Source organism: Protopterus annectens, chromosome 12.part0 (assembly GCF_019279795.1).
Source record: "Protopterus annectens isolate FY-2018-M chromosome 12.part0, PAN1.0, whole genome shotgun sequence".
In the NCBI taxonomy this organism is placed as follows: domain Eukaryota; kingdom Metazoa; phylum Chordata; order Ceratodontiformes; family Protopteridae; genus Protopterus; species Protopterus annectens.
Window position 1 is genome coordinate 789,114,777 of NC_056746.1, and position 15,789 is coordinate 789,130,565.

At 44.4% G+C, this 15,789-nt stretch overlaps 1 protein-coding gene across 5 annotated transcripts in view; it reads left to right on the top strand.

The window, feature by feature from the left end:
• Positions 1 to 15,789, top strand: part of ACSL1 (acyl-CoA synthetase long chain family member 1) — a 1,450,848-nt gene that overhangs the window by 1,073,393 nt on the left and 361,666 nt on the right. The gene's annotated exons all lie outside the window — the stretch shown is intronic.

Sequence of the window (15,789 nt, forward strand, 5' to 3'; positions counted from 1 at the left end):
TGATAATAGACTTGGGCAGCCATTGGGAAATGGTCTGTTCTGACACAGATTCACTCTTCTTATCTTTACAAGAAATGAACAATTGCTCCAAAGATCTGAAAGAGATAGTACCAGAGTTGTCTGTGGACATCAAAGATGTGGAGTATGCTTTCTCCCTCATTTTTAGGTTCTGGAAAGAAAATGGAGAGACAGATAGTTTGGTTTAAAGTAAACTGAGGTACCACTTTAGCCATAAAATGAGTTTTAGTTCTAAAATAAACCCTGTCGCCCTGTAAAATGAGAATGGGTTGCCTCACCGTAAGTCCTTGCAACTCAGATGCCCTTGTTGCAAGAGGTCAGAGCGATCAGTAAAACTATTTTCCATGTTAAGAACCTCAAGTCAGCCAGGTTAGATGCTCTAAATGGAGCAAGTTTTAGTTTGTCTAGCACAAAATTAAGATCCCAAAGCGGGGTCACCGGTTTTCTTGGAGGCCTCATATACAATACCCCTTTCAAAAAATATTTTGACGTGAGTATGCACTGAGAGAGGAGGATCCATGGTCAGACATGCTGAAATGGGTGATAAATGAACTTTAATTGTGGAATAAGAAAAGGGCATAGTATAATAACTCACACAGATATTGTAAAACCAGAGGACTAGCCCTAAATGGGTACTGGTTTTGTTGGCAACAGCTAGAAAACCTTTTCCATTTGCTAATATGATTTTCTAATAGCAGACTTTTTTGTCTCCATTAATACCTGTTGCACATCTTCGATAAACTGGTGCCTATAAGGAATTGAGACCCTGTCGTCCAGGCAGTTAACTGAAGTTGATTGATGTCTGGGTGTATCAAACACTCTGTTCTTGTGTGAGTAGATCCAGTCTGTGAAGTAGCATGTGGTGATTGCCCCTGGCCATTTTCCAAAAGAGGGGAGAGCCATAGTTGCCTGGGCCAGAAGCAAGTCAATACAGTAATCTTGGGGGATTCCTTCTGCATCTTCAGAAGTACCCTGGATATCAGTGGAAAAGGTGTGGAAAGCATAATGAAATGTTCTCCAAAGAAAAGAAAATGCATCTCTCTGACTGTCTTGTATGGAGTACTGGAAAAGAATCCTGCCAGCTCATTGTTCAGAGAAGAGGCAAAGAGGTCTACTTGAGGAAGGCCCATAGTTGGAATAAATCTTGGGAGATCCCCCAGTTTCATTTGTGAGAGTTTGCCTTGGTCCTAGAGTGAGACCCTGCTCTGAAGCTATATCCCAGGCCAACGTGGCTAGTCTACATAGAGGGTACAACCTTGTTTCTCCTTGTTTGATATACCACATGACTGTGGTATGTAAGAACTTGGAGGCCCAAAGATGATTCAGAGAGTTGAGTGCCTTGATCTGGACAAGCATCTCCTTGATATTTGTGGTTGCATCTGTCCTTGGTGTCCCACACACCCTGCACTTTAATCCCCCCCGATACTGCTCCCCAAACAAAATCCAAGGCATCTGTGGTGACTGACAACTTTGGAACAGGGACAGAGAACAGCAGACTTGGATTTAAGAATCTCTGTTGTCCCCACCAAATTTTTCTTCTGACAAACCCTAGCACTGAGAGTAGAAAGACAAGGGTGTTGGTGCTGGGACCAGAAAGACTTCAGATACCACTGTATCTATCTTTCTCATGTGGATTCTTACCAAGGATATCATGAGGCTCCTAGAAGCCATGGGACCCAAAATCCTGAGGTATCCCACCGCAGTGACCGAAGTCTGAGTGGAAAACCTTAGAAATAGATCTAGAAATCTATCTCTTTTCACCTTCCCTGTGGAAGAAAAGCTCTTTGAACTGTGTAGTATCCAGTTGACATCTCAGGAACACAATCCTGCGTGAAGGTGTTAGACTTGAATGTTCTCTTGGAATCCCAGCTTGTGTAAGCTCTCTCACCCAAGAGAGATTCATTCCTGACACTTCGAAAAAGATTCTGCAAAGATAAGCAAGTCTAAATATGGGATATTTGGATACCTTGTAGCCTGCAATGAGCTATAACTCAAACTAGACACTTTGTGAACACTTTTGGTGCAGTGGCTTTTCCAGAGTGTAAGGCAGAGAACTGATGATGTGATCCAGACCAACAAAACCATAAGAAATATATGAAGTCTAAATGAATAGGAATATGATGAGTGTCTTTTAAATCTCGATTTACCAGGAAACCTAAGAGGTAACAGGTTGTGAAGTGACATTGTTTTGAATCAGGGCTGTATCACAAACAGGTTTAGGAAAGAAAGAAAGATCCCGAACTAGTATAAAAGCATTTTCTTTCTTTAGCACTGAGAACATCTATGAATAACAACCCTTCCTGTCTGTGATGGAAAAACTGGTTCTATCACTCATTGGGGACAGCATGTGATCAAGAACTGGTGGAAACTAGTCTGATCTGGAGGATGAGGAATAACTCCCTGGAAAAGAGGAATTTCCTCCCACTGCCGTATGTAACCTTGATGAATGATTTCCAGGACCCATTTGTCTGAGATGGTCTGTTACAAAAGAGAAAAATTATTTAAAGCAGATTTTTACCCCATGTGACGAAACTGCTTATTAAACAATGCTCATACTTCCACGGTTAGTCAGGAAAAAAATTAACATATGAGCCTGACAATTCACAATTCTGAAAATCAAAATAACTGAAGTGTATGCATTTCCAATACTTATCAATATTTTCCCATCCTTGTTAGAATGAGGTGGATTAGAATTAACTACATGCTTGGCAACAGTGGAACCCAGTAAAGCTATAGCTGCATGGTCAGGTTTGGGAATAGTGTGTAAAAATGTAAAATACTGAGAAGCTTTATACATCCTGTCTGCTTTTTATGGACAGATGGCTGACTCTCGGGGAAAATTGCAGGCACTGACAAACATCATCTAAAGCAGATGGAACAGGAAGAATTGGTGTAGGTTCCAGAAAATCTTCTGTAGCAACTCACAATATTTTCTGAGGGACTGAGAAACCCCAGTGCTCTCCCACTGAAAACACTGGCACATTCTATCAACTAGTCTGAAAAAGAGCAACCCCCACAGAGAGAATCAGAGCTCCTATCCGAGTCTGAATCCGAAATCTAAAGAAAAAGATCCTGTAACTGTCCTTTCGTCTTAATGTTCAGATTCCAAAGTTACCCCTCTTTTTTTAAAAGAAGCTACTTTACTAGAAGGATCAGTATCCTGAAGTAAACCCTGACCCAGTAAACTACTCCTGTCCATACAAATTTGGGGAGTAAATGTTTTTTTTATCAGAAAAGTAGGATCAACTGTGTTACTAATGGCAGCAGCAGCTTCCACAGGGATGGGCACAGCATTCTGGCACAACAAGGAAGCCTTCCCTGTCCCACAACCAACAAGAGTAGCTCTCCCTTGCCCACTTGAGGGGACCCCAACAGCCACAGAGGACATGGCTAATCCCTGGCCCATATTGGCTGTAGGTGTTGCACCAGAAGGATCCAGGATAAAAGATGCATGGTCTGAGGTGCAACAAATTGCCAGATCAGTCACCCACCATTGGCGAAAGCAAAGTGCTAGCCTGCTGTGTTGGGAAAAGTTTTTTGCTTAACGTATTCTTTTTGTGGCTAGAAGTAGGACTGACCATGGGTCTTGTAGTTCTGTAAGAGCAGGGCTTTACCTAAATATGCTTGTTAGATATAAGGTGGACTAGAAACATATTGGTTTAGACCTTGCATTGACCTGAGTATGTACAGTTAAGTCTGTGTCTTCATTTTATGCATACAGTTTCAGAAAAGGCAGTTCAGTAGAAGAGAAAAAGTTGCTTTTTTGGCTAAGCAATGAGATGTGTATTAATAATAGCTCTCAAGGGTAAACTGTTCCTTTCTTGAGGGAAAGTCATGTGTACTTGCAATGGAATGCTAGATAAAGAATAGACGGGCACCATTAGGCAGTTGCTATACAAGGCCTGGGAATCTAGGTTGAAGGGGTGGATACAGCTACGAAAGGAAAGTTACTGAACAGAAGTAAACTATGTATGTTTAGAATAGAGCTCTCAGTTTGGAGTCTGGTTCAGTACTTGTTTGGGTGTTGTTGAATACTTTCATGCTTTCAGTTATTTGACATATGTTGCTATATACCATCTGAATATGCTGCTATGACATTTATATTTGCTGCTGTTATATACTGTTATTTTGCACTGCTCACTACAGTAAAGCTATTAAGCATTCCTGTGTAACAGAACTCTGATTTATTACAGTTCCATGGTCAAGCTGAAAATTATGCTTCTTTCCAGGGAAGGCAAGCAGCAAATGCTGGTATACACTACAAGTCTTTAAAAGTCACTTTTTTGACAAAAAACACAATAAAAAGTGTTTTTAAAACACACTGCCAGCCCCCAAAACATAAAATAAGCACAATTTCACCATAGAAAAAAATTTTTAAGTTGGTTTACACACAACTTTTAAACTGGCAGACAAAAAGAGCGCTCTCGTTTAAAAGTACTGTATAGTCTTATGACACAAAACTCCTTGTTTTAAAATAACTTTTCTGAAGAGGAAAGAGAAAACAGCAACAATATTTAGAAAATGTACGTTTTCTTCCCCACTGAAGGGAGCTTACCTGGCCAGCAAAGGAACATCACAAGCCAACCGTCCATCTTCAAAAACCTCACAGGAGCGTACTCTTATTCGGCAGTAAATCTCTGGAGGGCTTAGAGCCCAAACTAGTCTACTAAGATCGAGCTGCCAGACAGTTTGGGTGTGTGGAAGGTGCCTTTAAAGCTTTGCAAGATGGCCAACTGTTCTATCCTTGGCAGGATGCAACCTGTATTGCTAAGGCTACTGCAGCAGTGATCAATATGATGAACATCTAAAAAGCACTAAAAAGAATCGTGAGTAGACTCTACATGCTCTTTTACCTGGTGGAGTCTCTTGGATGCCTCTTTTTAGAAGCTGCAAAATTTATCTACCTGCTGTCCATTTTTGTTGGTAGGATGGAATGTCTGGAAGGTTCTTTGTACTTTGGGGGTTGAGACGCAGTGTAATGTAGCTTCTTGGTATTTTCTTCACATGTGTGGTCATTAAAGAGAACATCTATGCTTCTGATTGAAGGGAGAATACTCTCCCCACTGCTTCCAAAAGGTAGAAACTGGGAATATTTTCAGGAGCACTGAAATGGTTTCCCTGGAAAAGGGACCTATAAAACCCTTCAGTAACATCCATTAAAGCAGCCCCATCTGTCACAGAGCATTGTGTTAGGAAGAAAGTTTTTTTTTTTAACCAGAATCCCTTGTTAACCTTCTGGTTTCTGGAATAGAACTTTTGAAGAGTTGCAAAATGAACTCTGACAACAGACAGTGTTTTCTTATCTTGTTTGCTCTTCATCAGACTGCTTAACTTTTGAACCAAATAGTTCACAATCCATCGTGTGGGAAATTCAGAAAGGATGCATTAAAGTTGTTTGCAAAATTGCATAATCTCAGCCATGCTTGGAATACGTATAGCTATGCTGGTGCCTACTGCTGTTACTGACCCTTAACTTCCAGTGGACAGATTGCTGATAGCATGTTGGAAAGTTGGACTTCATTTGCTTCCTTGTGTCTAGTATATGGGATCTCCAAATGAAATCCAGAGCCTGTTCAGCTAATTCCCTTTGGAACCATGTCATATGAGCAATATAGCTGCATGCCCTCAGGGAAAAAGTTCCAGAGGTGTAATCCTGCTTTCCAATTGGGGCCCATCATGCTAAACACCCTGTTAGGAGGATGAACCATGAAGTCTTTTTCTGATTTCCCTTTTGGTGGCCACCGCAACCACAGTGGAATCTTGCTGTCAAGTCTCATACTCCAGTGGCAGGCAGTCCTTGGGAGATGTCCGTACCTTGCCTGATTTCTGGAGGATTGGTAACACCACATCAGTCTCTCCCTATTTGTTTCTGCATCACCAGGTCAGTAAGAGAGTGTGCATGAGGGACCACCCAGGAGCTAAAAGGAGCTAAAGGGTGAAAGTCTGAAGACCTCAAGAAAAATGTTGTCATCCGGGGAAGGGATGTTGGTGAGTCAGTTCTTCTTCTCTCATCATTGCCATAATTTCTCCAAGGGCTGGTTTTTCAGGGTGACTACAGGTTAAAGCTTCTAAATCATCAAGGTCTGTGTCCTTTGTGAGAGGTTCCACTGGGAAATCTCTGTCTCTCTTAACACTTTTTCTTCTGCACCTGGGGGGGGGGGGGACTTCAAAGTCACAGAAGCATCCCTCTGTCCTCGTTGAGTGTCAGGTTCAAGACCATTAGAGCTGTGCTGTCCGTGGGACTGAAGAAAAGGCCTGAAAGTCTCAGATTCATTAGAATGGGAAGGTGAAGGCAAAACAGTAGGAGAATCCCCTTCCTGTGTGCAGTAGTGGGCAGTACTTGTCTCAAGTGCCAAAGCACACACTGACTGCACCAAAGCAGGCAGCATCTGAGCAGTCTCCAAGTTTAAAAAAGATGAGGCTGTCAGGACTGGTGGTTGCATCCCTGACACCAGAGGGGCCAGTCTGATCCAAAACTGAGATTGGAACTGATGAATCCAACATTGAAAAGTCTGAAGCCAGGAACAGTTGCTGCTGAGGTAGACCTCAGGGCATCTGTGCTGATCATTTGGCTCTGAGTCATGCTTTGCTTAAAAGGCTTTGGAGTAGAGTGCATTGGATGTAGTGTTTGTGTTGATGCACATGGTTCTTTCAGCACTTACAGAGGGGTAACCAAGTTTTACTTTATTTCCAGGGCCACTGGCATCATGGTGAGTACAAGGGAAGGAGAAAAGTTGACGGGAGTGGAAGGGTCTGCCCATTCTACCCTGGCTGTGTCTATACGAGCTTTCACAAAGACTCTCATAATTGGATCCCAGTCAGATTCGACCTTGTTCCTGGTGGCTCTTTTGAAATACGTGAGGGTACATAAGGGGGTGTGGAGCCCACAAATCCTCAGAACAAACTTCTCGGGATCAGAAATTCACGTTTTTTTTTCCTTCTTTGGGATCTCTTGTGGGTAGTAGTATTCTGTAATGGGTTCCTTCTTAGAAGGTTAAATGCCTACATGTTCAAAATCTACAAAATTAAGCAGGAATGCTCAAATCCTGGAATACTGAACTGGGAAAAAGAAGCCATTCATGTTATGTAGTCTAATCTCGCCTTCATTTTTACCCCTAGGTTCGGAGCTGAACCTCGGCTCCGACTCGGCCATACTCTAGCTCCGTCTTCAATTGGCTCATGGCTAAGATGTATCCCATCATGCAACAGGCCCATTCCCTAGAGCTGGTTTGCCGTTCGTTACGCTCAGACGTGGTTTCGCTTTTGGCCGTGGCTAAGTATACTTTTTTCTAAATTTTTGGCTGTGTGTTGATCGTAAAAAGCTGTTTTCATAGCTACTGTGTGTGTGTCTATCTTGCTGGATATGTGGCTTTTTCTTTGGCCGTTTTTGGTATCCCGTTCACTCCCTTTCTTCCTATGGGCTAGGCCCGTTTCAGTTAGAGGGCCAAGTTCTTCCCATTGTTTCCATGTGGTCTTTTTGTTTTGTGCTCCTGTTACTTGTTAGCTTATTTAGTGTTTTGTCATCTGGTAGTGGTGTTATCCTGCCTTTCTTTCCCCCAGGCTAGGCCCGTTTAAATTAGAGGACCTAGTCGTCCCTATAGTTTTTGTTCCCGTCAGTTACTAGGCCGTTTTTAGTTAGAGGCTCTAGTTTCCCATGCGGGGTTTAGTTAGGTCTTTTGTGTGTATGTGTTGTTTTGCAGCTTGTCCTGTGTGTGTACTCCTTTATACAGCATGTCTAAGGATTCTAAGGAACACAGGCCTTCGGGTTTTAAAAAGTGTGTTGAATGCAGCAATAAAATGTCTTTGATTGATGGGCACTCCGTGTGCATGTACTGTTTGGGGGCTGTTCACCTCCAAGATTCCTGCTTGTTTTGTCATTCCTTCAGTCCCCGCATGCTAGAGGAGAGGAAGAACAATCTCATTCTAAATTGACTGCTTAAACACTCCTTCGAGGAAAACTTGGCTAAGTCTTCCTGTGCCATATCATGAGATCACAAAAGAAGTGGAGGTTTCGCACAATAAAAGCACAAAAAGACACATTGGTGGCTGCTCATGAAGCATCAGAGAACCATACAAAACCATAATCATTTTACTCACCATAGGTAAACTGCCATACAACTGGCTCCACCTTACAATCCACATCCCAGGATCCCCATCAAGTGAATCCCATGGAGCATATGACATTGAGGATATGAATGTCACAACAAACACCATCATATTGGGTGACTTTCAATACCCTTAACATATAGACCCTCCTAACACCTGGCCCTAACCACCCTGGAATTCATATCTGGAATTGCTAAATCAAATCTTATGGAATCTACTGGAGCACCCTCTCATACGGAGAGGAGATATTATCACAAACATAGGTCCAAAACATCAGACATCATATGCACCTCGGATATAAACCCTGGCACAGTAAGATCCTGATCATAAACTGATCCCGATGATCCTATTATCCCACCCACCCCCCCCCAAACACCTAAAACAAAAACTTTCAAAAGCTGACTTTGAGCTCCTTAGAATCTTATCCTGGAAATGACAACTCCTGCTGGAAACAAATCTGGGACATCCCCAAATGCTCACAAAAATCACAAAAGCCTTCTATGGACATCTCCATCCATCAGGCAATCAATCCTGCCTAAAACCAAAACCAACTAACTCTCCACGCTCGAAGAAAACGAAGACGTCAACAAACAAACTGTACAACAAGAAGACAGCTGCAAATCTGCAGATTAGGACCAAGAAAATCAAGGCCAGGAAGGCAAAACAAGTAAAATCTAAAAACATAAAAAACATCTAAAGCAGAAAAAGAATAAGACAAAGGAAACCAAAGACAATCACAAAAGAGATTATCAGAGCCTCACAAAATTGCCTCAGAATTCTCAGATATGCTCTTCAGATACAACCACAAAAATTCTACTTCACTGAAAACACCAACATTCAATTCAACATTGCAGATAGGTTCATTCTGGCTCCCTCCTCCCTCACCCCCAAAGATCTCCCTCATGATCCCTATCCCTGAAGTAACCTGCTATCTGTAACCACAGGTGGTGAAATCAGCACTAACAGGGAAAAAACACAGCATCTATGGGACCACAGCGATCATATCAAGCCATGCGGTCCCGTGAATGCCAAGATGAAGACCTCAAGCCCTACTAAACCCTCTATTCAATCTCACCTTCTCTAATTACCTCACTACAGGATGAACACTGGCACACTGGCGCACCCCAACAGTGGTCCCTCCATCAAATTCCCAGGTAACTAACTATAAGTTTGACATGACTCTGACCAGCCTAAGGCTAAAGAAAAATATCATCATGGAAAGGATCATCATGGAACTCATAATTGGATCTGCAGAGTGATCTCCAGACCCTTTTGTTTTAACAAAAGATCTTTGTGCTCTTTGGATGCTGTTGTTGAGACAAGACAGTCACTAGTGCCATCGATGAGGGCAAGGCTGTCCACACTACCTATTTTGGCTAAGGCCTTTTGACTGAATACCACACTCACTCTGGCATCATTGACAAGCTCAGCAGCCTAAATAAATCCATATATGTCATGTAGATGGGTATGTGCAAAAAAAAGAAAAACCCATAAGGTTAAAATTGCTGGAGCCACTCAGACTCAAAACCCGTCTCAGAAGTGTGGTGTCCCACCGCTAGGGGTTGGGGGTCCACCTGTCGGCAAGCATTTTTTTTTGTGAAAGCAAGCAAATATGGAAGGATTATAAGTGACAAAGTTTGCAGATGACTGCAAACCGTTGCCATAGTCTCACCTGCACACACACACACACATCCTACGAAAGGTCTCAATTGACAACAACTGGTGCGGAATCATGGTCAAACTTAACTTAACGCCAAAATGTATAGTCATCCCTTTGGAAAAACAAAGTACACAAACTATCACGTAGACAATAACCCACACTGAATACAGAAGAATCAGAGACCTGGGAGGGACTCAAGTCGATAGTGATCTCTCCTTGACAACCATAAGCTCAAACAGTGGGTCAGAAAAGACTTTACCCTTGCCCATCTCATCATGAAGGATTCTCATCCTGTATTCCCACAGAGGTTACCCCTCAGTGTAACTATATCTTCTCCAGATAAAAAGGGCAAAAAGACTGCTAAGAAGCGCTGTCTGGCTCTGTTTCTTCAGAGCTGCCAGAGAAAGTTGCTAGAACAGCTTCTCCTCCTTAGGCTCCATTGGCTTCAGTGCTGACAGAAGGTAGTGTATTGACTAAGTCTGTAATTGGCTCCCAGCCTTTCAGAGCTGGTCTCCAGTTGTTCGACCGGGTTCTCCTTCATGTCAGTCTCCCTCTATAGGGAGATCCAGATCTCCAACTATATCCTCCAGGTCTTCGAGGTCCCTTTCCGATGAGGACGACGATAGAGAGGTGAAGAAACTGCTTCATTCATCGGTGCTGGCCAAATTGATTTCGGCTGTGACCCAGTCGTCTCCGGAGACCATGGTCCCTTCGTCATTTGTTGTTCCTCCTCCGAGCCTTTCTCTGCCCTTGGAGCCAGAGTTGTCGGTTTTGTCGGGTGCCGTTAGGTCAGTTCTAGTAGCTTTGCCTGGCCTCTTGGTTCAGATTTCCGCTCCGACCCCATCTGTTCCATCCACAGGGTCGAGGGTCCACAGTTCCCCGGTCGGACCAGAGGAGGAGGGCTCGGATCAATCTTCATCTGTTCCGAGCCTTCCTATCGGTGCTACGGCTCAGGTGAGCTTGGACCCGACATCTGCTTTGGACCTCATCTTGGCGCTGAGGGGTACTACCGTATCCTCTATGATTAGTCTGCCTTTGGTGCCAGGGGTATCCGCCTTTGAGGTTGAGGAGTGTGCTATCCAGGTCATCAGCTGCATCCTATGGCACCGACACTGTGCCCCCTCCGACACCGGTGTCAGTTTCAGATCACCCTCTATCCATGGACAGCAGAGACCCAAGGCTTCAGGATACCTCCATGAGTGGTCCCCAACTTTCTGACGTTTCCCCAGAGTTTTTACCTGAGGATCCCATCCGAAAGATATTGTGTAAGAGGAAACACGTAGACTCCCCAGCTGAGTCTCTCACATTGGACACCGACCTCGAGGAGTCAGAGGGGTCACCCAGTTCGTCTTCTGAAGATCTCTCTTTTTCAGATATCCTTGAGATCTTGAAGCAGAGAGGCGGCTGGCCGTCCAAATACCCTTCTGATGAGGAGTCGGTGTTCCTGAAGGCTTTCAAGTCTCAACCTTCTGCCTCTTGGGTCTCTCCCCTTTCGATGAGCTTAATTAATTTCTTTTTATATTTTTTTATTTTGATTCTAAATAATTGAATTGTTTTTTTTCATTCCTTTATGGTCTGATATGGGAACTTGGATAACAGTGTATATTTGTTTCTGAAGAAGAGAGATTATTAAATAAATTTGGTGAATGCGCTAAACATTGTGTTCTCAGTTCTTGCGTGGATAAGCTACTAGATCTCATGTTGAAAGGTATGGGAAACTCCTGACACTGTGTAATCTGTCCCTAGGAGACCCAGTAAGTTTTTGTCCGTTCCCACAGACAAGGAATATCTGACAAAAGACGTTCCAGTAGATGCCATGGTGGTGGCAGCAGCCACCAAGAAGGAACTTGCTGAAACTTCATCTACCTTCCATCCGCCTAACAAGGAGTCCCAGGCCATGGACAGGTATGAGAAGCATGTGTTTACCTCAGAGGCCTTTACTCTGCGGTCACTGAACTACTTGATGCATTTTACAAGGCTCCAGAGAAATCTCCTAAAAGAGCTAGGAGATTCTCTACAGGGTAACGTTTCTGATGCCGTGGCACAGAAGGTCAGTGCACAGAAGTCTACCATAAATTCCCTTACCAACTCCTCCATGAGGCTGATCTCATACGCAGCCAACGGAGCGAGCAGGGCAGCGAGTTCCAGAATCGCTCTTAGAAGACACTCCTGGATGCACCTGTGTAATTTCGCTGAGGCCTTCAAGTCTCCGTTCACCAATGCCCCATTTGATGGTTCATCGTTATTCGGAACCAAGGTGAAGGACACGCTCACTAGATGCGCGCAGGAAGGAAAAACCCTGTCTGCTGTGGGAGTCCGTTTTTCCATGCCTTGTAGACCTTACCCCAAGTGCCAGAAGGGTGGAAAAATGTGGTTCAGGAAGTCGCAGAGGTTTTTTCAGGATGCACAAAGTGATTCCCCCTCCAGAGGCAGGGGAGGGGATGGAAACTCAGGTAGACACCGCCCTAGAGGCAGAGGAGGCCTGCGTAACCAGTGGGACTGTGATTCCTTTCACGGTTCTCCCTACCAACGCTCCTGAAAGGAGGCCCGACTGTGCGTCTCTGGAGTCGATAGGGTGTCGCATTTCTTTATTCCCAGAAGCCTCAAGACGTCACCCAAGATGAATGGGTATTAGATAATTTCCAGAGGTTGTCATATTCCCTTCTCTTCTCCTCCCCCGCCAACCAAGAGAAGCCCAGATGTTCCACCCAGTCACAGGGATTCCGCAACTTTAGAAATAAAAAAGTTGCTTTCAAAGCGAGCCATCCAGCCTGTCCCCACAGACTAAGTAGGATTAGGGACTTACTCCAGATTCTTTTTGGTGCCGAAAAGAACAGGAGACCTAAGACCCATCTTGGATCTCATCTTATTGAACCTACATGTACAAAAGTCCAAGTTCTGCATGGTCATCTTACAGTCAGTACTCCCTCTGTTAGGGAAAGATGTGTGGATGTGCTCCATCGACCTCAAAGATGCTTACTTACCATATCAAGATGGACAGGGCATCGAGAAGTCATCTATGCTTCTGGCTGGGAACCAGTCATTTTCAGTTTCACGCTCTGCCCTTTGGTCTCACCACAGCCCCCAGGGTGTTCACCAAATGCATGGCAGTGGTAACGGCTCACTTGAGACACCAGGGATTCCAAGTGTTTCTGTACCTGGACGACTGGCTCCTTTCTGCCACCACCAGGTATCTACTGTTACAGACCAGGGACGCCACCATTACACTGTGCCAAAGGTTAGGAACTACTTTAAATTTGGAAAAATCTGCCTTGTTGCCCTCACAGCATGTCACTTTTATCGGCGCCGAACTAGATACGGTGCTCATAAGGACCTTCTTACCAGAAGAGAGTATTCAGGCTCTACAACAGCAGGTCTGTGCCTTACTACCATTGAGGAAGGTCAAGGCAAAAGTGGTCCTCAAGTTATTAGGGACCATGGCTGTCACAGTCATGTTGGTTCCCCTTGCCAGACTACACATGAGGGTTTTTCAGTGGCTGCTTTTCACCCAGTGGTCATTACAGCATCTTCCACTCTCCCATTCTGTTCTGATTATGGACACATGCAAGCAGGATCTATGCTGGTAGCTTCAGGCCAGCAATCTCAACATGGCAAACCTTTTGTTCCATCTTCTCCAGTTGCCACGGTCACCCTGGATGCCTCCCAGATTGGATGGGGGGGCATTATCTCGGCAGGACAGTCCAAGGCACGTGGCAGGATCACGAGACCATTTGCATATCAATGTCTTGGAGATGAGAGCAGTGCTATTAGCGTTGCAAGCACTTCAGAGCTATCTCCCTCTAGGGACAATTGCAATCCACTCGGACAATATGTCAAGTGGTATGGTATCTGAACAAGCAGGGAGGAACCAAGTCATACCCCCTTTGCAGAGAGTCACTTCAAGTTGGGCAGTGTGCGGTGTCTTCCCAACGCTTTCTAATTGCAATGCATATACCGGAGAAGTCCAACGTGATTGCCGACAGGCTGAGCAGAGCTATCGTAATGCCTCACGAGTGGTCCCTGAACAAATATGTTGCGGAGAAGGTATTCCACAGATGGGGGGTCAGCCTTACTGTGATCTGTTTGCCAGCCCCCTCAATGCCAAATGCAGCAGCTACTTCACCCGTATCCCCCTGGAGGGGTAGACACCCAGGGACGCTCTGGTTCACAGTTGGCCCTGCAGTCTTCTCTATGCCTTTCCACCGTTTCCTCTGATATCAAAGGTCATTCAGAAAGCACAGTCTTTGGGAAGCAAGATGGTCCTGATTGCCCCACAATGGTCTCGTCAGATTTGGTTTCCCTTCCTTCAACCCTATTTAATGGACGATCCCTGGATTCTGGATCCAGATCTACTGACTCATGTCAGGACAGTTCCATCCCTCCATCCAGACCCACAAGTTGACAGCTTGGCTGTTCCTGTTCCGTCCCTAGTCAGGCTTCATGATTTTTCCCCAGAAGTGGTCCACATTCTGTCTTCCCACAAGCCTTCTACCAGGAAAATTTATTCCAGTAAGTGGAAGAGATTCTCCATTTCGGCCCGTGAAAGACATATTGATCCTTATACAGCGCCTATTTCGGCAGTATTAGAATTTCTTTCTCAACTCTTCAGTCAGGGGTCAGCTGCAGCAACCATTAAAGTGCAACTGGCAGCGATTTCTACCTTTCACGTTGCTAATGAGCCCAACCTTCTAGCTCATAGGCTTTGTAGAGCCTTTCTGAAAGGGACAATGTTACTCCGACCTCCAGTCTTTGATCCAGTAATACCATGGGACCACAGTTTTGTATTACAGAAGCTCACCTCGATTCCCTTGGAGCCCGCAGCTACGTGTGACCTTAAATTCTTGTCATGGAAGACAGTATTCTTGGTAGCCATAACTTCAGCTAGGCGGGTCTCTGAGCTCCAAGCTTAATCGATTAAACAACCTTATTTGGTGTTTCATAAAGACAGGGTCTCTTTAAGAACCAATCCTTCCTTTATTCCAAAGGATGCTTCTGTTGTCAATATTAACCAATCCATTGAGTTGCCTGTGTTTTTTCCTAAATTTGCTAGCAAAGCAGAATTTAAGTTTCATCAGCTAGACGTTCATAGACAATTGCATTTCTATTTACATAGGACAAAAGATTTCAGGAAATCAGATCAACTGTTTGACTCGTTTTCAGACACTAGACTTGGGGTTCCTGTTTCTAAAGTAACTTTGTCTCGCTAGATTTCCAATTGCATCTCATTTATTTATGCTTCCAATAGCAAAGAATTACCCTTTAAAAGTGAAGGCTCATTCTACACTATCTGTGGCTACCTCTGCTACATTTCAGGCTAGGATTTCTATGGATGATTTGTGCTGCAGCAACATGGGCTTCGCATCATACTTTTATTAGTTACTACAAATTAGATCTGGTCTCTAGAGGCAGATCTTCCTTTGGTTCCACAGTGCTCAAGAGTATTTTTCACTAAGCCACCCAAGGTCAAGGTGCTAGTGACACTGTCCCAGGGGTAAGAATGAAGGTGAGATTGGACCACATAGCATTAAGAAGTTATGTACTCACCATAACGTTCGATGTATGTAGTCCATCTCGCCTTATATTCGTACTAACCCCCCCCTCCTACCCCCTCCTTGAGGACCTGGAGGTATAGTCTCTAGGTGTTTGTAGCCTTTCTGTTGGGGGGGGGGGGGTTGTTCTCAGTGTGTGTGTGCGCTTGCAGCAAACAAGATCTGGGGAATGGGCCTGTTGCATGATGGGATACCTCTTGGCCACAAGCCAGTTGAAGACTTTGAGCTAAAGTATGGCCAAGTCGGAGCAGAGGTTCGGCTCCGAACCCAGGAGTAAGAATGAAGGCGAGATGGACTATTTACATCGAGCATTATGGTGAGTACATAACTTCTTGTTTTTTTGCAGGGACTGGGACTATGCAGGACTGCAGCACAGTGGGAATTAGGATATCGGTACTTTCCCAACTGTGGTGCGATCTCAGAGTTGGAATATATAAGTAGCAGGGGATGTGGGGA